The sequence below is a fragment of the Macaca nemestrina genome, chromosome 14 (assembly GCF_043159975.1).
Source record: "Macaca nemestrina isolate mMacNem1 chromosome 14, mMacNem.hap1, whole genome shotgun sequence".
Taxonomy (NCBI): Eukaryota; Metazoa; Chordata; class Mammalia; order Primates; family Cercopithecidae; genus Macaca; species Macaca nemestrina.
In genome coordinates this window covers 51,456,051-51,483,053 of record NC_092138.1, presented here as the reverse complement: position 1 = coordinate 51,483,053, position 27,003 = coordinate 51,456,051, and the positions used below count along the sequence as shown (strand labels likewise).

Below are 27,003 nucleotides of genomic sequence, written 5' to 3'. Positions count from 1 at the left end.
TCCAACTTTGCCTTCCGTCATGATTGTAGGTTTCCTGAGGCCTCCCCAGAAGCAAGCAGATGCCGTCATGCTTCCTGTGGAACCTGCAGAACTATGAACCAATAACCTTCTTTTCTTTATAAATTATCGAGTCTCAAGTTTTTAGTTAGTTAGTTAGTTTTTTGGAGATAGAGTCTCATTCTGTCGCCCAGGCTGGAGTGCAATGGCACAATCTTGGCTCACTGAAACCTCTACTTTTTGGGTTCAATCGATTCTCATGCCTCAGCTTCCCTAGTAGTTGGGATTACAGGCATGCACCACCACACCAGGCTAATTTTTGTATTTTTAGCAGAGACAGTGTTTTGCCATGTTGCCCAGGCTGGTCTTGAACTCCTGGCCTCAAGTGATCCACCCACCTTGGCCTCCCAAAGTGCTGGGATTATAGGCATGAGCCACTGTGCCCGGCTCAAGTATTTCTTTATATCAATGATAGAAGAGACTAGAGCAGATTATATTTTTTAGAGATTATGGTATGTATAATGTAGATCAACTTTGCTTCTCTTGCTTCTAATAGTTTGTTTTGTAACCAATACATTGAAACTGCCACAATTAATAACAATACATGAATACCAGCTGCCATTATGGGCTGTGTCATTTCTGGCAAGAGAGCTTTAACTTTACCTTTTTCTTCCTACTTATGGAAACATAGCAGAGTGCAACTGAATAAAAGTAAGGTTACTCTGATTTTTAAAAAAATATGTAAATTTTTATTGTTAGTGATCTAACCTAAATAAAACTTAGCCTCTCAGTGGTTCTTTGTCTGCAAAGAATCACATTCAGAGAAACATCAGCCTGGGATTCAAAATGATTGGGAAGCAATTTATTCTTTAGTTCATTTATCTTGAAATGCTAAAAAGACCCTACATTCATAATGCACAGGAAATATCATTAAAATAAATCCTTGTTCCTCATCTCTATTTTAGTTTTTCCAAAATATCCCCAGATGCCTCCAACTATCTCTCTTTTCATATTTCCCTCAACAACTCTCACAAGCCCACTCTAATTAAATTTTTATCCCTCTCCCCTCTGCTTTCTGGCTTAGCTCTTTAGCCTGTAGATCAATTTTGCTTGTCTTCCTTCTATTAATTTTTAAGTCCCCTCTTTACCTGCATTCTGTAAAACACAGGGGCAGGGATTCAAAGTACTAATTCAGGTAGCAAGAAGCCTTTCTCTTTAGAAGTAGGGGCAAAGGGGAGAGAGGAAACAGTTTTACAAATCTTATAGCTTCATATTTTTCATTCTTGTCATAATAACGGTTTGTCATGTACCTTGCAAGTGATCTTGACACATTGCTTGAGAACTTATGCTATATTCGTCTGCCATGTAAATCGTCTAAAACTCTAAGGCAGTATGAGAAAACCTGATGTAAGTAGTTTTATATTTCCAGCCAGGTAGTTTCCAATACTCTTAAGGGGAGTCAGTAGTTTCCTAATCTACCAGCTTGCTCCCCATCCCTAAAAATCTGATGACAGTTTTGAAATTGTGCCTAATTTTAATTTACTTTGAGCTAAAGATATGCCCTACAAACATTTTATTTTGTTAAAAAGAGTTATGACTCAATTTTTACAGTAAGTTTTTAGTCAGTCAGCAGAGTGATCCTTTTAGTTTGGAGGAGGCATTCCATGCCATTGTAACATTAGCAGCAGTTGGTCCCTAGATTGGGATAGTAGTATTAATTGTGAAGCTAGCAATTATCCTTTTAATAAGTGGGATTATTAGTCATATGTTACTGGTAATTTAGCTCAATTATAAAGATGATGCATGGTTTAACATATGAATACATAAGCCAGAAGTTATTATTCAAAGATCTCAAAATTTCATAGAATTAATCAATCTATAAAGCATTCAGTTTAATCAGAGATAAAGTCCCTCAATTTGAAAATTATAAAGATTATCTAACAGATTCAAGAGAGATTAACCAAAAATTGTTGACTATTTTAAAACTCCAATTCAGTCTAAACACTATTCTAATTTGGGCTTTTGTTGTGAAAGTATGTTGGCCACAAAATCTGTTTTACAGACTTTTTATACAAAACCTATTTTTAAATGCTTGGGGCCAAGTGAATTGAGCACATTTCCAATAATTATGGGGATACAGATCCTCTGATATTCTGACTGCTCAATCTAGATGAAAAACTATTGCTTAACAATTATACTTTTCCAAAATAATATCAATTTTGGAATCACAGGTAAGGTTTGTACAAGTATTTGGATTCTAAAGTAGATTTTCATTCATTCAAGCAAGGAAAACACCATGTAAACTTTTTGTTCAGAACTCTGATTAGATTCAAATTTTGGAATCATCATTTTTGGGAAGTACAATTGCGTATTGACAGTTATTGTGTTACTTCCAGAGGAGAATCTCTTGGTTACATTGGCAGTTTTGATCTGGTTTTAATCAAGATTTCCTGGATGTAATTCCCATAAGAACAGATGAATGTGTACGTTCATTTGACATAGCAGCTGAGTCTTCTAAGAGACATTCTCAGGGAGATGAATGTGAAACAAGAGAACTCTGGCAGACAAAGGCAGCCATGCAGAACCTTCCCCAGGCTATTGTGACAGTGTGCTTTTGAGTCAGACTTTTTTTTTTTTTTAAATTTATTTATTATTATTATACTTTAAGTTGTAGGGTACATGTGCATAACGTGCAGGTTTGTTACATATGTATACTTGTGCCATGTTGCTGTGCTGCACCCATCAACTCGTCATTTACATCAGGTATAACTCCCAATGCAATCCCTCCCCCCGCCCCCCTCCCCATGATAGGCCCCGGTGTGTGATGTTCCCCTTTCTGAGTCCAAGTGATCTCATTGTTCAGTTCCCACCTATGAGTGAGAACATGCGGTGTTTGGTTTTCTGTTCTTGTGATAGTTTGCTAAGAATGATGGATTCCAGCTGCATCCAAGTCCCTACAAAGGACTCAAACTCATCCTTTTTTATGGCTGCATAGTATTCCATGGTGTATATGTGCCACATTTTCTTAATCCAATCTGTCACTGATGGACAGCATGGTACTGGTACCAAAACAGAGATATAGACCAATGGAACAGAACAGAGTCCTCAGAAATAATACCACACATCTACAGCCATTTGATCTTTGACAAACCTGAGACAAACAAGAAATGGGGAAAGGATTCCCTATTTAATAAATGGTGCTGGGAAAATTGGCTAGCCATAAGTAGAAAGCTGAAACTGGATCCTTTCCTTACTCCTTATACGAAAATTAATTCAAGATGGATTAGAGACTTAAATGTTAGACCTAATACCATAAAAATCCTAGAGGAAAACCTAGGTAGTACCATTCAGGACATAGGCATGGGCAAAGATTTCATGTCTAAAACACCAAAAGCAATGGCAGCAAAAGCCAAAATTGACAAATGGGATCTCATTAAACTAAAGAGCTTCTGCACAGCAAAAGACACTACCATCAGAGTGAACAGGCAACCTACAGAATGGGAGAAAATTTTTGCAATCTACTCATCTGACAAAGGGCTAATATCCAGAACCTACAAAGAACTCAAACAAATTTACAAGAAAAAAACAAACAACCCCATCAAAAAGTGGGCAAAGGATATGAACAGACATTTCTCAAAAGAAGACATTCATACAGCCAACAGACACATGAAAAAATGCTCATCATCACTGGCCATCAGAGAAATGCAAATCAAAACCACAATGAGATACCATCTCACACCAGTTAGAATGGCAATCATTAAAAAGTCAGGAAACAACAGGTGCTGGAGAGGATGTGGAGAAATAGGAACACTTTTACACTGTTGGTGGGATTGTAAACTAGTTCAACCATTATGGAAAACAGTATGGCGATTCCTCAAGGATCTAGAACTAGATGTACCATATGACCCAGCCATCCCATTACTGGGTATATACCCAAAGGATTATAAATCATGCTGCTATAAAGACACATGCACACGTATGTTTATTGCAGCACTATTCACAATAGCAAAGACTTGGAGTCAGACTTTTATCCCTCCCACTTCAGGTTTGCCTCTCCTGCTTCTGTTAGGAGAGCAGTCATAATCCCCACCACAGGAAGGAGATTATCAAAAAGCAAGCCCTGTTGAAGCATACGTGGAGCTACCGGAAAACATTTTTAAGCAGAGGAAATGGCAAAAATTGAGGTCCCAAGTGCCTGTGATGATTAATTGTATGTGTCAAGTTGGCTAGGTCACACAGTACCCAGGTATTTCATCAAACATTATTCTAGATTTTTCTGTGATGATTTTTTAGATGATATTTACATTTAAATTAGTAGAATTTGAGTAAAGCAAATTACCCTACATTATGTGGGTGAAACTCATTCAATCAGGTTAAGGCCTTAGTAGAAAAAGACTGAACTCCTCAGAACAAAAGGGAACTCTTCCAGCAGTCTGCCTTTGCACTCGAACTGCAACTCTTCCCTGGGTCTCCAGCCTGTTGGTCTACCCTTGCAGATTTTGGATTTACCAAGCCCCCACAACTGTGTGAGCCACTTCCTTAAAGTATATCTTTCTTCTTATATATATGAAGATATGTGTACTAACAGGATATGGTACAGATCCTGTCGGTTCACACACACACATGCATACACACACGAACACAAACACATAGATATACCCATACACACATGCAAGCACACATATCCTGTTGGTTCTGCTTCTCTGGAGAACTCTGAGTAACACAATGCCTAATGGGCTGTGATGAACAAGTGAAAGGGTAAAAAATCTAAGTTACAAAAATGAAAGAAACATATCCTTAATATATCACAGCAAAATAAACATAAGCCAGAATAGAGGTTCTCAAGTCTGACTGCTGCCCAGGGGAGCATTAAAAATATCCTGAGGCATAGGCCCTACCCCCACCACTAAGATTCTAATTTATTAGGTCTGGGTGGGACCCAAGCATCAGAATATTTAAAGAGCTCCCCAACTCCCCAAGTAATGCTAATCTGTAGCCTCATGCGATCAATCTTGCGGTGGAAGAATGGCCATACCTTAAGGCTGTTCATAAAGGAATGTTCCTCTAGCCTATGAAGAATTATCTGTAATAAAAAGTAACTAATTGAAGGAACTTAAAATGACAAAAATATAGATAATTTGTATTTTTGTAAGGCAAACTCAGTGCTCCATGACAGTACCATTCGTCTATTCATTTACTCATTTAAAATTATTTATTAAGCAGATATGTGCTTAAATTCTAGGCTAGAGTCTGAATCACAAGAAGTTCAGTAAACTGGGTATCTGGCTTTTAGGGGCTCAAAGTTTATTGGTGTAGACAGACATTTAAATAACTACAATAGAAGGAGTGAAATTCTTCTTTTAAGCAAACATTTATTGAACACTTAGGTGCTAGAGCCACATATATATAATTTTAAAAAATCCCCACAATGACTCTGTAAAGTAAATATTATCCCACAGTTAGTAAATGGTAGACTTGAGATCTACCCAGGCAATCCAGCTCTGGAATCTGTGCTCTTAATCAACACGTAGTATATGATTATGTATATAGTATAATCTAGTCCTAGAAATTACAGTCCTAGAAATTATGAAATTCTTAAGAAAGTTCAGCAGAGGAAGCCATTAGTGTACTTCACAAAGAATATACGAATAACTTTTAGAATGGTATCCTTATTCATTCCTATGATGTTAGGACACTAAGCAAGATATTTGGGAAGCCACAAAAAATGCTGTGATATTTTGAGCATTGCGTGCTAAACTGCAAAAGATATTCAGGGAAACTCTGATTTTGTTGTGTAAGAGTTGTTTTCTGAGCATAGTAAGAAATCTTATGGGTTATATAATACTAAAGTAGGAAAATATTTTGGAAAGGATTTCATCTAAATTTCTCATTTTGATATGAGGAGACTGATGCCTAAAGTGGTTAAGTGCAATCATTAAGACTACTCAACAAGTTAGCAGCAGATCTAAAACAAGAACTCAAGGCTCAGTCTTGGTTTTAAAGCTCATGTTCACATACTGTACCCTCTAGTGGCCACTTTGTGCATGACAACCTCACCTCCCTTACCAAAGTTGAGGGTATCAAGGGTAGGAGTTTACCCGTTTGTTCAATCCGGGTCTGATTTTTGAAAATTTGGAATTGAGACCAATTGAGAAAAGGCTTTTTTTTTCTCCTTGGTAGGAGGCTGTATTTGTAAATTATAAGCTTTGAAGCCACAGGTTGGGTATTTTCCACACAAGGAAAGAAAATTTAGAGTGATACTAACTGCAATAAAAGATAAATCTTCAAATCTTAATAGCTTAACGGAATAGGGTAGAACTTAACAGATAGCACTTCACTTCTCAGTAACACCAAGTCCATGGTGGAGGAGAGAGGTGTTGATGATACGGCAGGGGACGTGCAATTATTCAGGGATCAATCTCCTTTTATCCTGTGGCTCCTAACCTCCTCCAAGGCCTTAGTTTTCATCGTTCTGCCAGTAGATTAGGAGACATAGAGAGTACAGAATTTCATGGGAGCCTATAGGTCAGAATTTGAAGTGGAAGCCAGAACTGAGCTACGTGGTTACATCTAATGTCCCATGTGGTCTAGATATATCCCCAGAAGAAAAAAAAAGGAATTTGCTGAACAACTAGCCAATGTCTGCCACGTGGAGGAAACCAGTCAATAGACAGCAAGAGAAATGACTGAGAGGAAGAGAGGTAAAATGGTGAGAAAATCTCGATGGCTTTCTAGGCTCCGGTGTCAGCCCCTTCCTGAGGCCCCACTGCATCCCTGCAGCTGGGTTCTATAAGACATTTTGGACATTCTGTATCCTTCTAATTCCCCTATTCTGCTTAAACTAGCTGATGCTGGTTTCTGTAGTTTACAACGAGACAGTCCTAAGAAATATTCACATTCAGGAAGGTTGTAACAGCTGGGAAGATACATATGTCTTCAAAATCACCCACAGTGTCTCTAGAAATGTACTGTGAGTTTCATTTACTTGTATCTATTTCCATAATGACACTGGCAGCCTGGAGATTAGTATTTACAATTGTGCTAAACCCCTTCATACAGATGCTGCAGCTGAAGTCAGCATAAAAAAAGCAAACCAAGACGGTATGAGCAAGCTGTGCCAGAAAGAGTTGGTTATTAAATCACACACATTGATTTATAGCTTCAGTTTGCCTTTACCTAAATGTCTAGTTATTTAACAGCTGTTATGAATCAGCCAGATAGAGGATTAAGAAGGACTGGGGGTTAGGGGGAGAAGTAGATGAAAAAATGCTTTAATCTTATGCTACAATAGAGGAACAAGTTGAGTCAGGTATCATGTAGTAATTTGGGTTCTCTGATGCTTCTTAAAGGGAAGTATTGTTCAGCTGGAACGTGAAACAGTGTAACATAGACCAGTAGGTTATGTACATGTTAACCATGTCTGTGAGTGAGGTAAGTAATGCTAGGTCCCAGATAGAAAGCAATGTATCAATAAGTATTGGAAGTAACTGATTCTATCAGAATTGTTCCCACTCTCATTGGCTGTAAATAGAAAAGTTACTTCAGAAGTTGTTTGGGAACATTAAAATTTAACAGAAGTAATTTAAGTTAAGACATAGGTTACCAAATAGAAATCAAGACAGAATTTGGTTAGGGTGGTTCCTTAGCGGATTATGTTTAATCTCCACGCCAAAGTCTTGGATAATAATCAGGAAGGATTTACCAAGTGGAAGTATCTCTTTGTAAAAATTTGTTTTACACAGGAATTCATAAAGGCAAAAAGACTTGCTGAGAATATCTGAACCTCTATTTCGATATGAGGTCAGGGTAAAGTTTACTCTTTGTGCGCATTCTACACACTAAGAAGAGCATAAACTGGGTGCTGAGGTGACACTCCACTCCTCGCCTCTAAAGATCATGCTAGGGCCAGATGCAGCGGCTCATGTCTGTAATCCCAGCACTTTAGGGGGCCAAGGTGGGTAGATCACCTGAGATCAGGAGTTCGAGACCAGCCTGGCCAACATGGTGAAACCCCGTCTCTACAAAAAATACAAAAATTAACTGAGTGTGGTGGTATATCCCAAAATCCAAGATACTTGGGAGGCTGAGGCAGGAGAATCACTTGAACCCAGGAGGCAGAGGTTGTAGTTAGCAGAGATCGTGCCACTGCACCCCAGCCTGGGCGGCAGTGAGACTCTGTCTCAAAAAAAAAAAAAAAGAAAGAAAAAAAGAAAAAAATGAAGCTAGGATGATGCCACTCCTTGCCTCTGGGGAAAAGATGCTATGCTGGTCCAGCAAGGATCCTCTTTGTGTCCTGACTTGCTTTCTCCTTACTTTATTTGGTCTGTGCTCAGATGTTTTTCTTGCTGAAATCTTGGCCAAAACATTAAACTTGCACAAAGTATAACATCTTCATTGTTCTTATTTGACACTTCCAAAAATTTTGCTTCCTTTTGAAATGTTTTGCAGATTCCCACTTCTAGCTCTCTTACCTGAACTTCCTGTGCTGTAAACTATGTTGTCTTTGGAGGCCGCCTTCTCTCTGTAGACCAGTACCCTCCTGTGCATATTGTGAAGGAGGAGATTTCTAAAGACCTCTCCTCTCCTTCAACACGCACACTGGCTCTGTGTTCTATTTGAAAGCCAACACATGGCTGCTCTCTTATACAGACTCATATACCTTGCCTTAAAGTTAAAAAGCTTCTCTCCATGTCTAGCCCCTCTCACAACAGCAGAAGCCTGTGGTTGCCATTTAATTATTTTATGCCAAACATTGAGCAGGACTCAGTTTTAGAAAAGCTGATTTAAAAGAGAAATACCACCTCTACCACAGAAATTATCACCACCACCTATATCCACTATACTTTGTAAGTCTCTTTACAACTACCTGAAAAAGATATTTGCTAAAATGTTCCTGTATGGATTCTCCCAATGAAAACAAGACCTGAAATGTTAGTGATTGTGTGATTTGTCCAGAAGCACACAACCGGTGGTAGGTAGCTCTTCTCATGCTGCGATCCACAGCTCCTCCTTCCAGCTAAACATATGCCTCCACATCTAGACACAGAAGGAGAGGAGCAATTCCAGTCTAAGGGGTACCTTAAGGTCCTAAGTCTGTGATTTAAAAAGTACATAGTAGCAAAAGTTGTATGAACTACAGCTGTACCTGTAATTAGTTTGCTCTCTAGGCACAGGGCCTTTGTACAGGCTGTTCTGGCAAGAAGCAAATATCTGAGCACAGAGTAAGGCAAAAGCAAGTCAGGACACAGAAGAGGACACAGGCTTTTGTACAGGAATGCTTTTCTACTCCTGTCCATTCCACTGGGTTAACTCTTTCTTCAAATTTCAGCATATCCAATTCTTTTTTTGACCTCCTGACTTGTCCGACAGGGCAATTATATCCTTTCATAGCTCCATGTACCTTTCCTCCATAGCACTATGATTCTTGTAATTATTTGTGATATTCCTTTTGATTACTATTTATCTCTCGCAATAGACTATCTGCCCCATGAGGGTAGGGACTCTGATTTTATTCACTGGACCCCCCCCCCCATTATAGTACTGTGCTAGGGATAGAGTAGGAGCTCAGTAAGTATTTGTTAAATAAATGCGTAAATAATGCTTTTGACATGTAACACAAGGCTATCACTAAGTTACAGATTCAGAAAGCAAAAATATCATAGAGAGAGGCACTCATCAAATCATACCTGCTAAAGAGGAAAAGAGTACAAACAAAAGATATTTCTCACTCGGTTGTTATTTAGGCGAAATGTTACCCCAGGTAAAGGAAGGGCAGAAGTTGAGGCGAGCTGAGGATGATTTTCCAAGGCAAGCCCCAGCAGCAGGCAGTCCTGCTGAAGCCAACGGGATACGCAGGCTTTGCTGAGTCTCCAGCATCTATGAAGCCCATTATAAAGCTTGTGTTAGGCACCAAGAGGTCTCTTAACTTCCAAAAGACTCTGTATTTTTCTTAGAGATAGCTGGCCATTTTATACTGTTTATGCCCCTAAAAAGTGATTTGGAAATTGGATTTCAAAGACAGTTAAACTAAATTCTAAATACACTAGGGGAGTGCTTCTTGACTTGGGATTCATGGAACAAACTTCATAGTCTATGAGTAGATAAGACTACTCAAAATGTGGTTTATATGCAAATACAAGTATTATTTTTTGGAAAGAAAGTTTCAGAGCTTTTAATTAGATCACAAAGGGATTTATAAGTTCAAAAAGATTAAGATTTATTAGTAAGAGAACATATAGGAAATCTTGTATCTAATTCCTCTGTAAAGCAAAGACGAATTTATCTATATTACAAATAATTATTTATTGTTAGTCTGTTGTTTTAGACAAAGCCAATAGACTCATTTCCATCTAGAGTAATATAGGCATATTCATGGCTCCGTGGAACTTGCATATGCAGGGAAATGAAATAAATCAAGTGTTATTCACAGGAAATTTTTGAAAATTACATTGATGCTTGTAAGGAAATATTCGTTATTGTTATTACTATTATTTCTTAGACCAAACTGACTCAAAATTGAAAACAATAACTTAACCACTAAGTTATTTTTTATATTGAATATTTTTATATCTAATGCATGAAAGCAATTTTGACTGATTAAAAAAATCAAATTGAACAGTCGTCTTGTGTGATGACCTTATAATCTTTTTATAAGTATAAACTTAAGACAATTGGAAGAAGTGGACAGTTTTAGTAAACTTTTTTGTTGTTGTTTGCTCTGGACCTAAAAATGTTGATTTATCCCAAATCAAAGATTTTTAGCAGTGTTCCCGGGATAAGTGAGGAACACAGCCCATCTTCCTAGATTGGCAATATTTACTACTTGTTAAATAAAAATATTTTTATATTCAAACATATACCAATGTATTGATGAAAAAAATTTGCATTATTTTTTAATACAAGCCACAAGACCAAGCAATTTAAATCTGGCAGTGGGTAATTTCTGTTTTATCCTTTTTACCCCAGAACACTGAAGACTCTTTGGATACAACATTGGTTGTTAGTAGCACTGTAAACATAATAATTGTTTAAAAAGGTAAATCATTTGTCTCGTGACCTAGAATGAAACTAGTACAATAATTACCTTTGTCTATATACAAAATTTTAGATTGGTGCCAGTTTACAAACAATACTGCACTTTTATAGTTAGTTTGTGCAATTTTATAGTAATAGATATTTCTAGGTTCTCTGGTGTTCTTATATATGTTGATTTCTTGTTCTACAAACTACGTATTTGTAAAAATGGGGTAGAGATTTTAATTTGTAATCCACATTCTCATGCATTAATTCCTATCCTCTTCTATTTTTCACAAACTTAATCAGAAAAGTTATTTTGTCTCTCTACAATACCTAACCTTTAGATACTTTTCTTTCATTCTGCATGCAACCATTTAATCCATCAATAGCAATAAGAATGATAATGGCTATCATTTGTTGAATATTTATTATATTCTAGATACTGTGCTAAGCTCTTCTATATACGTGATTTTAAAAAATCCTCACAAGTATCTTTTATGGTGGAAACACTTTTACTTCACAAATGAGAAAACTGAAGCAATAAACGTAAGTAACTTCCCCGAAATAACACAACTAGGTCTAGGAAATTGGATCTAAAACTCAGCTATGATTCCAAACTCTTAACCATTACCTTGAAATCCTATCAATTTTTAAAATCTTTAATGTCTTACTTTTTTTTTTTTGTAGAAATCAGTCTGCATTGTGCTTTTACAAATAATCTTCTTGTTCTGACACTTGAGGAGCAAGAAGTGGAGAATTCTTAAGCAAGGAGGCTGTCTTTGTTCTGTGTTTGGAACGAGCTAAGCTTACTGCAGGTGTAATGAAGGGAAGTGGATGTGAGAAAGCGGTACAAACTTGTGTAAAAGTAGGGAAGGAAAAGTGAGAACTTGATGTGCCTGGAGTGAAAGATATGTGGTATGATATGCAGGAGATGAATGTGGTACCAAGAAATTTAGAGGGCTAATCTATAACAGGGCTCGGTTGCCATGCTCAGGAGTTTTGGAGTCTTAGTGATATGAGGGAGCCTTTGGAACATACTAGAAGGAGGCAACTTGAGCAGGGTTTTTTTTTTGGAAGATCATTCTGGCAATGTTTCAGAGAATAAAGGGATCTACCTGGTGTATGGATGACAAGTTAGATGGTTTTTGCAAAAGCGAAGGTGAGAAATGATCAGGAGCAATGAAATAAATGGCAGAGGGAATGGGACACTGTGGACAAAATTAGAGGCAAATCCTGAAGGGAGCGTTGACATAACTTGGTGGCTAGTAGTCTCAGGAGTTTGAGGGAGGGGGAAGAATTGAGGATGTCCTGAATGTTTGAATGAAAGTAATAATGTTTCCACAATCATTCTGTCATAAGTATGGACACAACTGTTGGCTTCCATTAAAGTTAATGTGATTTCATCATTTGAAACTGATGGCCTCATTTAATTTAACATGCTGTCATGCTAACGTGTAAAAAAATTATGTATTCTGGAATTTTCAGTCATCATAAAATCAGAAAAAAATTCTGATGGAATTTTTCTGTCAAAAATAGCCAAATGAAGAATTTTAAAACAAATTTATTTGTTATAAAGTATAATAATATACCTAGAAGACATTATGATTGTGTAATAATATACCTAGAAGACAATTTACAGTAGAATCCAAATGGTGTTTATTGTGTGATCCACTGCGTAGTGGTTAAATGTGAGATCATTTGAGGGAAAAGATTGACTCTGGATTTTGGAGAATTTTTTATTGAAAGCAATTTATTAAAATAAGAAGTGATAACGTTTGGATTCATTTAACATCCAACTGGACTGTAATCTAGTATACCATCCAGAATATGCCATGCTTTACTCAAGTTTAAGCTCTAGCTTGCACCAAAATTGAGACAAAAGGGTCAAATAGAAAGTGACCCAAATTCAACACAATTGTCAACTTATTAAATGAATGAGCATGTATGAAACAAATTTGTCAAACAGTGTTAATTCTTATCTAGAAACACTGGAGAAAAGGAGAGAAACATGGGCCTGAAATATGGCAGAAAGTAATAGTTCTATGACTGCATCTGGCAAACTTTTCTAAAAGCTGGTACATTAAGAAAATGAAAAGTAAAGGCCAGACTGGGAAAAAATGTTTGAAATGCAAAGGATTTTTATCCAGAGCATATAAAAACTGCTTTGAATGAATAATAAAAAGATAAAAAACCTAATTTTATTTTATTATTTATTTATTTTTTATTATACTTTAAGTTCTAGGGTACATGTGCACAACGTGCAGGTTTGTTACATATGTATACATGTGCCATGTTGGTGTGCTGCACCCATCAACTCGTCAGCACTCATCAACTTGTCATTTACATCAGGTATAACTCCCAATGCCATCCCTCCCCCCTCCCCCTTCCCCACAATAGGCCCCGGTGTATGATGTTCCCCTTCCCGTGTCCAAGTGATCTCATTGAAAAACTCTAATTTTAAAACAATAGGCAAAATACTTGAATATACAAAATAGAGGATGCATGCATGACCAATAAGCACATGAAAAGATAAATCCAAATGAAAGCCACAGTGATACCATTTCATACCAGCTAAAATGGTGAAAGTTAAAGAGCTACCATGACAGTCAACAAAACAATATGGAGCAACTGGATCCTTCATACATTGCTGCTGAAAGTGTAAAATGACACAAATGTTTTGGAAAAGTACTTGGCAGTTTCTTATAAGGTTCAACTTTCATCTACCCTACAGTCTAGCAGTTCCACTCCATGGCATACACCTAAGAAAAACAAGTACATGTGCCCATAAAACAGCATGCATAAAAAAGTTTATACTAACTTATTCATAATAGCTCCAAACTGGAAACAGTGTGGATAATGGATATACAAATAATGATATATTCATGCAATAAAGTACTAGATAGCAATTAAAGAGAACAAATAAGAATGCAACAATATAGATGAATCTAAATTATCAAAATGAAACAAAATAGACACAAAAGAGTACATACTGCATGGTGCCATTTATATGAATTTCAAGAATAGGTAAAATTAATTTATGGTGAAAAAAATCAGAACTATGATTGCTCAGAAGGAAGAGGGTTTCCTGGAGGAGGAAATTATAGAGATTTCTGTGGTGACAGAAATATTCTGTGTCTTGTTTGGATAATATTCATATGGGTCTATATATTTATGAAAACTCATTTAATTATATTAATCTTTAGATTTCATTGTGTGTCAATTTTACCTCAATTTAAAAAGATGTATTGGGCAACTCAGATATATTTTAGATATAGATGACTGAATAAAGTACATAAAGTCACTTTTTTTTCCAAATGAGCAGCTCATCAATAACAAAGACAACAGCAGCAAGAACAAAAATGCTAATGCTGCTAAGAACAAAACAGCAGCAAGAACAAAAATGCTAATCTCAGATCAGTTAAATCAAAATTTCTCTAAGTGGGCCCTAGGCATTGGTATTTTCTTAAACATTATGTAATCTATTTGAGAACAACTTAAATAGGCCAATAGCTAGGCAAATTAATAGAAGAGATACCTAATTTAATAAATTAATGTAATTGTTGTTATGGACTAAATGTTTGTAATCCTCCCAAAATTTATATGTTGAAGCCCAACGCCCAGTGTGACAGTATAGTAGTTGGAGCTAGGGCCTATAAGGTACTAATAAAAATTAAATGAGGCTGCGAGGGTGGGGCCATAATTTGATAGAACTGGTGCCCTTACAAGAAAAGGAAGAGACACCAGAGCTGTCTCTCTCTACCATGTGGGGACACAGTGAGAAGGCAGCCTCAGCAAGCCAGGAAGAGAGCCCTTACCAGAAACTGAATTGGCCAGCACCACGATTTTGGACTTCTTGGTCTTCAGAACTGTGAGAATAAATTTCTGTTTAAGCCATCCAGTCTGTGGTATTTTCTTAGGGCATCCTCAGCACAATAACATGATTGCCATGCTTGGAAATGAAGACTTGAGTTGTCAAACTAGAAAATAAAATCAATGTTAACTATATTTGATTTTTTTTTTTTCTTTTTAGAAGTTTATTTTAAACACAAGAGGGCCGAGGGTGGGAGAAATTGAATTGCTTTATTGTCAGAGATGCAGGTTCAGGAATGCCGAGGGGTGGAGAATAGAGACTTTTATGTATACATACATACATATACATAAAACTTAATAACTTCTGCTTTGCTCTTTGTTTTTTTAATTTGTAAGGTTTCTTTTTTGGCAGATATTTAGATCTCGCCATCTTCTCTGGCTAGCTCAACCTGAAGGATCCCAATTTTGAAAAAAAAAGTATGTGAGACTCAGAGCGGGCGAGAGAGTGAGGGCTTGGCACACTCCCATTCCCCTGAGCCCCCGTGCTTGCCTCAAGGGCTCCCCAATACTCCTCACGGCAGCCATCGCTCTCTCGCCAAGCAAAACCGAAGCCCCCAAACAGAAAAAAAAAAAAAAAAATGAAAAAAAAAAAAGATGTTTCACGGATGAAGAAGTTCACATTCATTCGATTCATTGAGCCTGTTGCTGTCCCTGCTGAGTGGGCGGTGGCTGGGGGCCACCGGGACCTGGGATCTGTCCGTAGTAAGCGGTTTGCTGTCTGTGATATTCTCCCCAGGCTGCACTGTAGTCTGGCTGGGAGCCTGGGGGAGCTCCTGGACCCGCTCCGGGGGCCACTTGCGCCTGCTTCTTGTAGTACTCTTCCCAGGCCTCTGTGTAGTCGTGCTGCCGGGCGCTTCCGGCTGCTGGGGCTGCTGGCCGATCTTTTTGTAATACTCTTCCCAGGCCTTAGTGTAGTCCGACTGGCCGGTGGGCGGGGACTGAGGGGGCTCACCTTGAGCGGGTGGAGCCCCGGGGTCCGGCGTCGCGCCCCCCCGGGGACTGCTGGTGGTAGTGTGAGTAGTAGGTGGCCCATGTGGCGTTGGGGTCCGCGGTAGCCGCAGCTGCTTTGCTTGGGTGGTGAGGAGCAGGTGGTTGCCACTAAGGGTAGGTATTGCCCCGGCCCTGGTGAGGAGGGAGCCCTCTGGCATGCGGGGGAGCCCAGGTGGCCCCTGATTGAAGAGCCCCCTCCATAAGCTGCCTGGTGTGGTGGATCTGCTGGGGTGAACCCTGGATAATGAACAACTTGAAGTTGGGATCCCCGTTGGGTGGTAGCTGCCGGGAGATCTCTACGATGATCATGATGCCCGCACTTGTGAGTGGGGATGGAGAAGGTCATCTCCCCGCAAGGGTCCCCCAGTTGCCTTGGCCCCTTCCTCGGCCTCCCCGGGGGCATGCCTGGACCCCCTGGAGGGCCTGGGGGGGCCACGCCTGAGGCTCTGGAGGAGGTCGTTGATGATCCGGGCTGCGTGCTTGCACCTGTCTGGGGACCCCATTATATGAGCAGTCTTCTCGGGCCCTGTCCCATCATCTTGCTTGAACTGTGTCCTCACACCAGCGTCATTCTGGATCTTCTTGATCATCTCTCCTTTCCGGCCAATAACCACGCCGACAGAATGCCTGGGCACCTTCACATGGATGCCCCCGCCAATCCGAGATCCCTGCTCTTTCCGGTCCCCAAAGCCGCCTTGGTCACGTTCCTGGAGGATGTCCATCACCATCTCGCAGGCTTGCTGCACTTTGTAAGGATCCTCAGGGATCCGGAGAGGATTGTCCACATTGGTATTCTGAGAACCATCCTGAATTAAGATCATCTTCACTCCAGCGCGTTCCTGCAGCTGTTTCATGGTCTCCCCGCCGTTAGCGATGACCAGGCCGGCCTTCCCCACAGGGACCATGTCCTGCACGGTACCGTTCTGGCCCCTGTGGGAGTTGTGGAACTGTCCTGGGGTCCTCCTATGACCCCGAGACATAATGTCATCCAGCATCATCTTCGCTTTCTGTAGAGATTCTGGGGCTCCTGTCAAGGACACATTGTGCTCGGGTAGGCCACTGCTGTCTGGAGTAATCTGTACTTTGCAGGCTGAATCCTGTTGGATTTTGTCAATTTGTTCTCCCCCTCTGCCAAAGATCAGGCCCACCATGCCCTCTGGGACCTTGTACTCTTCTGTCATTGACGTCCTTGGAGGACGATGGATAGGTCCAAGTTGGTAACTGATTGCGTCTCCCTGAGAAGCCAGCTTCTTGCTCTCCGGTTGATCTCCATCTTCCAACTGTCTCATTACCCTCCCCCCGCCCCACAAAGCAAAATCAGGAGTGCTGTTTGCAGCATCACCTCCAATTTTGGCTGCGATCTTGGGAGGAGCCAGTCTCCAGCCCCGGAGGCATTGAGACAGCCCAGAAGCCGGTCTGTTTCCTGAAAGGAGGCAAAGTCCTCCCATTCTACCGACCTCCACCCCTCCAGGCCATGGGGAGGCTGCAAATGGAGCTGAAGAGGTCAGTCCTAGCAGCATGTGACACCTTCTTGTCATCATGCCTCAATACACGGTGGTGGGAGACCCTCCCCTCTTTTCCCCAAAGAGACAGACCACCTTTCAAGTCACCAAAGCGTCCCAAAACCAGTTCCTACGCTCATTTTCCTCATTTTGCCCAAGTTCTCAGCCCTAAATAGTTCCCCTATGCACTTTCCCGACTCAAGAGGAAGGACCATCCTTCTCACCCCCCACAATGCCCCTTGTCCAAGGGAGGGAACAGAAATGGGATTGGGTTGGGGGCAAACACTGCCCTTTGCCCTGATATGGAGAGGAGAGTAAAGACCCTCTGCCCTGGAAGGTGGACCCTGCCTCCAGGCATGTCCTAAGGCCAGGCAGGGAGTGGGGTGGGGGTGTCCCAAAAGTGCGACCTCGAGCTCCTGGGCACCTGAACACCTAGGAGCCGCTCCTGGTAACCCCCAGTGCGCCCCTAACCCCTGCAGGGTGGTCACCTCCAGGAGCCCACTTAAGGCACTATGGGAGGGCCAGGCCCCTGCCTAGGGCCGCAACTATGTTTGATTTTTATACCATATTGGAAAGTTCACATTTCTACTCACCAAATAAAGGAGTTTGATTTTGCATCATAACCTAGGCTTTAATTCAGCAACTTTTTCTAATATATAAGTAGTAGATTACTTGGGATTTTAATTGAGTAATAAACACATTACCTTAAATGTGCTCAGATGCAGCCAGCATTTCACACTTATCTGCATTTGCAGGTGTTTTACTAAACTCAAATGGCCTTCCTTAAATTCAATAGAAACGTGCTCAGAATTATAATACAACAATAATTTAATAGTTAAATATAAATTCATCAGTAACAGCACAAATAAAATAGTTTTCCTTCTTAGAAGAAAATTAATTTTTATGAAAGTTGGAAGCTTGGTTTTACTTTTCTTTTTAATGTGGAATAAACTGAAATGTGTCAAAATCTCACCTTCATTTTTCTCAATAAATTAAACACCAATTAAAATTGGAGTTTATAGCATATTTGTTTACATTGCTTTAATAATTTTTAAATGCCTGTACAATCTTCCAGTGCTTAGGCTAGTCAGTCAATATGAAGTAATCATATAGCTGTGATTACTGGTAGGTAGATTCCGATAGAAAAAATCCTATATTTTTGTTTTATAGGTTTATAGGAAAAAATATTTGCAATGCTATCACCTTGCAGTTAGGAAATCTCTCTAACATATAATTAGTTTCAAAATTCAGTAGAGAAATGCAATAATATTATTTAAAAATCAGTATAACTTTATATTCTGTTCAAAAGGCTCTCAAATATTCAAGCAACATAAAAACACTAGAAATACTACATTTTGGCAGAAAAGAAACATCAAACTCAATTCCCATCTGAATGTTCAAAAATGTTTGAAGATTTAATTTGTTAGTCTTTTCAACATCTTTTAAATTGATCCTCTTACACATGCAAGAAACTATCTTAGAGGCTTTAGAAAATTTAAGGATGAAACAGACTCATGGGTATGTGGCTCAGGGGTAATAAGATAAATATACAAATAAACAAAATATTATTTTATGATCCAGGCAAAGATGGAATTATGTGAGTTCAAAGGAAGAATAAATTCTTTCCAGAAAAGAGAATCAGGGAAGATATCTGTGTGGAAAAGGGAGAATTTGAGTGTAGCATTGTGGCTTGGATATAATTTAGACATGCTATTTTATTGAAAATGATTGGATGTTTCTCAATATCCATGCCTGGAGGCAGGATCCACCTTCCTGGGCAGAAACAGTATCTTTCCCTACAAGTCCCTTCACACACCAACTTTTCTAGGTCTTTTCATCTTCTGGATGGACTACCTACCTCTGAAATATCTTAAAATATAATATTCAGTCCATTCAACATAACCTCCAATTCATCTAGGGAGCTTCTGCTTTCATCTTCATCTTTGCTTTGCTGTCATTAATATTTATAGGTCTTTAATGGAACAACTTTGGAGCTGAAAGACCTGAAGTCAAGTCCAAGCTCTACTACCTAGTAGCTGAAAAAGCTGCTAAGTTGCTTATTCATGCTAACCCTCAGCATCCTCATTTTCAAAGTGATATATATTACTGGTAGTTCCCATATCACAGGATAGTTGAAAGTATTCAATTAGGTAACATACAAGAAGATTGTAGCATTCTGCCTGGCTTAAATAAAAACACAATAAATATTAACTTATGTGTTATGTATCTTATTATTACTATTTACCAAGTCTATTCTGGTCGTATTTTCTTTCTAACTCACACTAAACTATATGATTGATCATTTTCAAGCCTCTTTTATCAGAACTATCAAATCTCGTCCTCTTGTCCTTCTGACACATACCATGTAAACAGCCAGACTTGGATAAATCTAATGGCTCATTCTTTTCTGTTCCTACTCACAGCCTGCTGAGTACTGCTGGATGAAATCACCCAATAGTGGGTTTAGTACATTTTCAATGTTATAGCCTTCCACGATCCTGTGGCACTTAATGCCACAGGTCAATTCTGTGACATATCTCTGGACAATTCTTCTCCTATTTAACGACTAAAAGCCTTTCCCATTCCTTTCAAGAATGACTGAACTTGTGAGACCCTCATTCTCAGCAGGGTACTTTGGCTATGAATTTGAAGAACCTTTTAGCAACCTCCTGCTCTCCTTCCCCAACAGGCTGTTCTAGGAATACCTATCCTTCCTGCCTCTCTTTCATAACTTATTGCTTACTTTAAAGGTGGCACATTTGTTGAACTTCAGTCTACTTAGATCTAGTTATCACTTCTTAATTACTCTTGCTACTTGTAGACTGTTCCTTCAATTGCCCTCAAGTCTGGACATTTCTAAGGACCTTTTCTTTTCCATATTTCTTTGCTGTTTGCAATTTCTCCCATTGAAGCCACAAGAATAGTTAAGATTCTATACAAGTTCTGTTATCAAGTACCCTAAATCTCTATTTCTGTCTTCATGTAAATGGTGCAATGAACCTAATTTGACATCCTCCTGAAATCATATTCACCCTTTAATCAAGTTCATTTTGAGCACTGAAATTACTTTATTGTATCTATATCTTTTAATCACCAAAATCAATGAGTTCATCTAATTTCTCAGAAATCACACCTTCTTCTGATCTTTCACCTACCTCACTGTGAGCACTGGTTTAGTCTTTTTCTCAGGTCCTTCCACTTATGTCTCCCCTGATATGTACATGTTGCTTAGGCTCCATCCCAGGTTTCTTCCTTCTGATACATACTCTCCCTGGAATGTCCCCTCTTTTTCCATGACTTCTGTAGTCTATATGCTAAGAAATACATTTCTTATCCAAATTTATTTCTTCAGTTCTTTCCTCTCTCCTCATCCAGGTCATCTTTTCAACTGCTGATCAACCTCTTCACCTTGCATTCCAATAATGGCTAGTATTCATTCGGTCAATCAAAAATATTTAGTGAGTATCTACTATATACCAGGCACAGTGTATGTACTACAGTTATGATGGAGATCAAGGAGACAATATAGATGGGATGCAGACATACAAACAGGCAATATAACATAGTGTGATACATGCTATGACAGAGGTAAGTTCAAAGGAGAGGGGAAATTAACCAGTCTTGAGAATGGTTGCTAACTTGAACCCCATTCTGCTCCCCTGCATAACACATGGCACATATTAGGTGCTTAATAAACATTTGTTAAGTTAAGTGGCATCAAAGGTAGAATTTGACAATGAGTTAGTATTACCAGGTGAAGGGACTCAGAGAGGCAGAAATTATTTCCTAAGACTAATAAATCTACAAAGATTCAAGGGATAAAGGGTGTCTTGGATGATCTTGAGCAAGTATTTTGGAATAGCTGAAGCAGGACTCAGAAGCTCAGTATACATTAGTTTTCTTCTCTCCTTGTATAACAATTTTACATATATTGTTTCCTTAGTTCTCAGGTAATTATTTAAATTTGCATGCTAAGTATAATTATCCCAATTTTGCAGATTAGGAAACTAAGGCTCAGAGGGATTGGATGATTTACAAAGTCCCATAGCTAGAGTCAACTTCATAGTCAGTGTCAGTGATATGATCTGTGCAGCTGCATAGAATTTGTTTTTTGTAAGTGAAGTTAGATGGGACAAGGGAGCATATGCATAAGCAGATGGGCTACACACAGTGTGTGCTCTTTGCCATCCCATGAGCACAGAATTCTGTTGTGGAATGTGTGAGGTCAGTAAAACTCAAAATCAGTGTAAAGTAAGTGTGTCATATCTATGACTGAGCAAGCTTACTATTCAAATCAGAATTTGCTTTAAATGTAAAAAGTGGGCAATGGTGTGCTAAGTAACACAAACAACCAAGAAGTCTTGTGTACTTATGTTACTTCCCTGTACGAGCCAATCCTTTATGCTGAAAATTATAACACAGAAGGAAAGAGAAAGATAGGGCAATGCACACTTTTTAAGAAGTCTTTCCTTATTTATTCATAAGTTGAAAGGAAAGAGTGTTGGCAGAATGTGAGTGTTCTATATCAAGAAATGAAATAAAACAGTTGAATTAGTGCAGTGTTTTCACTGTTCTGGTAAGAATAAAATATATGGGTGTGTTCAAAGTAAATGCTCTTATATTTGCATTTTAAACTGGTATTGCTCAATATAAAGATATATGATGAAATGATAAAATTCATGCCAATAATTTAAATTAAAATCTTCTTTATTTAGAACATTAAATAGCAAATAAAAACACCGTAAGAAGCTGAAGAGGGTCTGTCAAAGGAAGAAGAAAGCTTTTATTTTAGTACTTTTAATGGCACTCTTTTTCTACCTTTTTAATAAGGGAGTCCACATTTTCATTTTGTAATGGGCCCTACAAATTATGTAGCTTGCCTTGTCTGCAGCTAATAAATGATCAAGCTACAATTTGATCTCAGGTTTTTGGCATCCAAATTACACAACATACCATATTTCCTGTGATACTAACTATGTGGTGTTAATCCAGTGAGGTCTATGCATCATTCACCATTTTGACTGCCATAGCGTCTCTTGTCTTTGAAAGATGAGACTATATTAACTGTAGTGGATGCTGAATGCCCTCACCAAATTTCCTATTCATGACTGAGACATTTATTGCCCCAGCTGCCACATTAGCTGTTGAAGGTTTACAAATGAGTCCCTGCCTCAGAAATGCCTTCAGCCAAAGAGAGCTCCTTGCCTCAATTTAGGACAATTCTGAAAGGCCATCCCAGCTCCAGAGCTCCCCACAGGACTGACTGTGGCCTTCATTGCTGTTGAATTGCAGATCAACTTCTTTCTCTGCCAGTTTTTCACTCTCTCCTGGGTCTTACTCCCAAAAGTACCACAATAAACTTCCAGCACACAAATCTCTGGCTCTGGGTCTCTCTCCCATGAAATCCAATTCAGGAAGTCAACAGTGGACACTGAATTGTAACAAATACGTCTTGCATTTTTCAAATGAACAATTTACAGTGTATTCATTTGCTAAATGTTCAGTTTTCTGCTTACTTTTACTATAGCCATAGCTGCAACTACCTTTACTTTTACTCATACCCAATGAGATTCTGTTATTTTAGTGTTTTTCACTGCGGAGTCTCTTTCTGTATGTTTGGTGACTGAGCTCTTGCTGAGCTAGAGAAACCATAATTCCTAACCAAACCAGGAACCCCCTTTAAAACCAGTTTAAAATGCAGTTCCTGCTTTTTAAAGAATTTTTCTTACTCGAGGGGAGAAGTATCAAAGCCAGTCATTTGAGGGTGAATCCGTTATCCACCTGAATCGTTCTAAAGAAATTATTAAATATCCATGTCTCTTTGTCACCTTAAATGTTTTTGAGTTAAATTTACTCTGAAGTTTTCAACTTGAATTTTCCAAGCTATGATTTAAATGTTATTCTTTAAAGAAGATTTATTATGGGTCAGGTTAGCTATAAAAGTAATTCTTACTCATGTTCATTTCATTAAAAAAAATGAAATACATAAATGTCCCAGGCACAAGTTGGTGCTGCCCCAGAACAAGTCTGCTGTATACAATGACATTTATTATGAGTAAGTGTACATTCTATAACTCATTTTGGAAACATTTGACTGACTCAACCCTAACTTTTGGCTACCAGAATTAGGAAGACAAAAATATAATAGCTTCTGAGTCATCAGGTGTGGATGAATATATTTTGTAGTATATTTAAGAAAAGAAAATCATCCATAGAGAGGACATTTGATCATTTTTAGACCTTGTGGACTTTCCAACCAGTCCAGATCAAATCCCGGTTATTGGTAGTTAGCAGAGGATCAAGTATGCCACAAATATGGAAGAATCAGTATATTTTATTTTGATTTGATCATGGACAACACCCTTTCTTTTACTCTCTCTCCTTGTTCATGTCAACCACACACATACACATGGATACACAATTAAACTCTATTCCACAATGTTATCTGTAAATAAAGCTGAACTCTGAGTACAAAAACAAACTATTTAAAAACTTCTCCTCATATCATAAGGCAGCTCTGAATGTCCAAAGTGAAACTAAAACAACTGAGTTGATGATGTGCTGGCCCACAGCCACATGTCTTCCTGAGTGCACAGGTGGCAGACACCTGGATGTGTAGTGCTGTGATGAGACAGCAAATTTTGTCATGTGTTAATACATGTGGCTTGTGGTCATTCACAGAACAATGTGGACTCCAAAGGGAGCCAAAAGGAGCCGCTTGCCAGGACTGTATCTCCCAAGGCCTAGAGTCATTCCATCAACATTTTGGCTATGAAGGGACTAAGTAAGGCAGCTGCCAATTGACCCCTCATTTATAAAGACACAAAACAAAAATCAATTTAGGTCCTAATAGAGCAGGCCAAGTGTGAGAATATCGGAAATAGGAAGCACTGGAGGGAGAGCGCAGTGGCTCACGCCTGTAATCTCAGCACTTTGAGAGGCTGAGGCAGGCAGATCGCTTGAGCCCAGAGTTCAAAACCAGCCCAGGCAACATGGCAAAACCCTATCTCTACTAAAAATACAAAAATTAGACAGGTATAGTGACATGCACCTATAGTCCCAAGTACTCAGGAGGCTGCGAAGGGAGGATGGCTTGAGCCTGAGAGGCGGAGGTTGCAGTGAGCTGAGATTGTGCTATTGTACTGCAGTCTGAGTGACAGCGTGTGATCTTGTCAAAGAAAAGAAAAAGGAAGCACTGGAAAGCCCTGAAACCATATCAAGGGACAACTACTGCTCAGCTTTGCTGTCATAATGTGGTAATGTACAGTGTAGTATTGCCAAATCTTAGGGGTATTAGAAATCAAATGTTATGAAATACATTACTTTTAAACTGTGTTTGAGTTAACAGAACACATCATTTCCCAAGTCTTTATAATGGCTACAAACGGGTGCTTGCTACTTCTCTAACCTCCTTCCTACAGCCCTCCTACCAATTTCTTACTCACTCTGCCACCACCACATTGACCCAGCTGTTCCTGAGCTGTGCACTGCACTCTCCTGTCTCAAGGCCACTGTACCAGCACTTTCCTCACCAGGAGAACCCTTTCCCTACATAGCCACATAGCTCATTCCTTCATCTTCTTCATGTCTTTTCTTAAATGTCTTCACCTCAGTGAGACATTCCTTGACCACCCTATTTGAAATCGTATCCTCTCCCCTTACTTCCTTTCCTGCTTGATTTTGCTCAAAAACTCTTGTCTTCATCTAATATTATGAATTTTATTTATTTGATTTGTTTTCTATCTCTTCCAACAATAGAATGTAAACTACTCGAAGACAGGGATTTTAGTTTATTTTGCTCATGGCTATGTCCCCAGTGCCTAGAACAGAGGCTGGCATATAATATAAACTTCATTAATGATTTTTTAAATGAATGAATGAATGAATACATAGATGAATCTGCAAGCCATCTTTGTTCTGTGGTTTGGGCTTCCAATTTTTGACATCTTATTTACACTGAAAATCTTACAGCACACCCAAAGGAAAGAGAGGTGATATAGTTTGGGCAGTGAACATCTAAACTATTCCTTTCTAGGAAAGTCAAATAATCAAATGACATCATCCACAAAATTGCAGAGCATTTCTTTCAGTTATAATGTTCTACATAAGCAAACTAAAGCATATGCAACCATGTCAAACTTATTAATCTCATGATATTTTATTCACTCCATTTTCATTCAATGTTTATTCAATAATCATGAGGCCTTAGAATTTAAACTGCTCAGAACAAGTCCCCTTACCCACAATGTTGAGATTCAGGTAAGTCTAAAATTAAGCATATTTCCTTTGCTGTTTGGGAAACGAAAATAAATATGAGAGAGGCAAGAGGGAGCAAAGATTAAGCCTGATCTTTGTGAAGGAAAAAAAGTTAATTCATGAAGATTATATTTTCTCTGAAAGACTCACCTTGCGTCTTTACTCTGGCCTACATGAGTCAAAATTTTGGATGCTATTGTTAAGAATTCAGGCATTTCGATCTCGCCTACTCTTTGCTCAGAAAAGATTCAGACAAAGCCAACTAAATTTACAAAATAAAATTCAGGTTGTGCGTGTATGTATGTTTGTATTCTCTGACATAAGAACAGACTAAACATATAGAACTCTTTGAGGACATAGGATAGATGAACATATGTTAATATACAACAGGTATCATGAGAAGCATGAAATATATTTCATGACTCCATAGTAAATTTTGTAAGTCATTGCTACAAGAATTTGTACACAATGAAAATATAAACATTTGAAAAAGATGAATTCGTACATAAAAATAGATCCTTAATAATTTATGAAATGTGAATTATTTGGATACCTTATTTGCCCCTTTGAAGTATGTGACAGGTAGGGTTTAGTTTAAAACAGAAACCTCTTTAGCTATTCAATAAGGAAGTAATTTAACTTAGGGTTTACAGAACATTGTAAGACAAAAACATCAGGGCAACTGCCACAAATATTCAGGAACTCAGGTAGGGCAGGAGTTGCAAGGAACCTTCATCACTTGTCTCAGTTGCCTGAGGCACCTAAGTAGATGATTTTCAGGCAGACCCCCAAAAGTCACTGGCAAAACCTCAGATCTGCTGTCTGCCAGTGACCTTGTACCTGCTCACTAACTCCAGGGCAATAACGGTGCCTTCTCTTCCACCTTCTCGTGCATGTGTTTCTTGTTAGAAGACCCTAAACCAGAGCACTACTTATAAGGAGTCTAGAAAACATAGCCCTTATGTTTCTGGACCTTGCTTCCAGGGAGAGTAAAGAAGGCCCCATGCTGAGACACCAAGAGACAATCCTGCTCCAAGTTGAAACCAGTGGAAACAGCGTGCTTTTCCTCTGTTTTCTGCAAATGAACTCAATCCATTTAGGCTGAGGCAGGCGAATTCTAGCTTGACCCAGTATACCAAACTGTTCTTATGAAAAAACCAGGCATTCCCAGAACCACCGGTGGGTTTAATAATCTTTTCTTTATGGTGTTTTCATTCTCTTAATAAGGCAATCCCGGTCTTCTTTTCATTCACATTCACTGATTCCTTTAAAGAGTTAATTCTGCTGAAAGGTCTTGCTCTATGTGTACATCTCTTAATTGGCATCCCTACTAAGAATAGAGAGCAATGAGCAAAGGTTGTGGAAACAAGGG

At 38.8% G+C, this 27,003-nt stretch overlaps 1 pseudogene; it reads right to left on the bottom strand.

Annotated features, from left to right (window-relative positions):
- Positions 1–15,513: 15,513 nt before the first annotated feature.
- On the bottom strand, positions 15,514–17,321 carry LOC139358270 (far upstream element-binding protein 2 pseudogene; annotated as a pseudogene).
- Between the last annotated feature and the right edge of the window lie 9,682 nt (positions 17,322–27,003).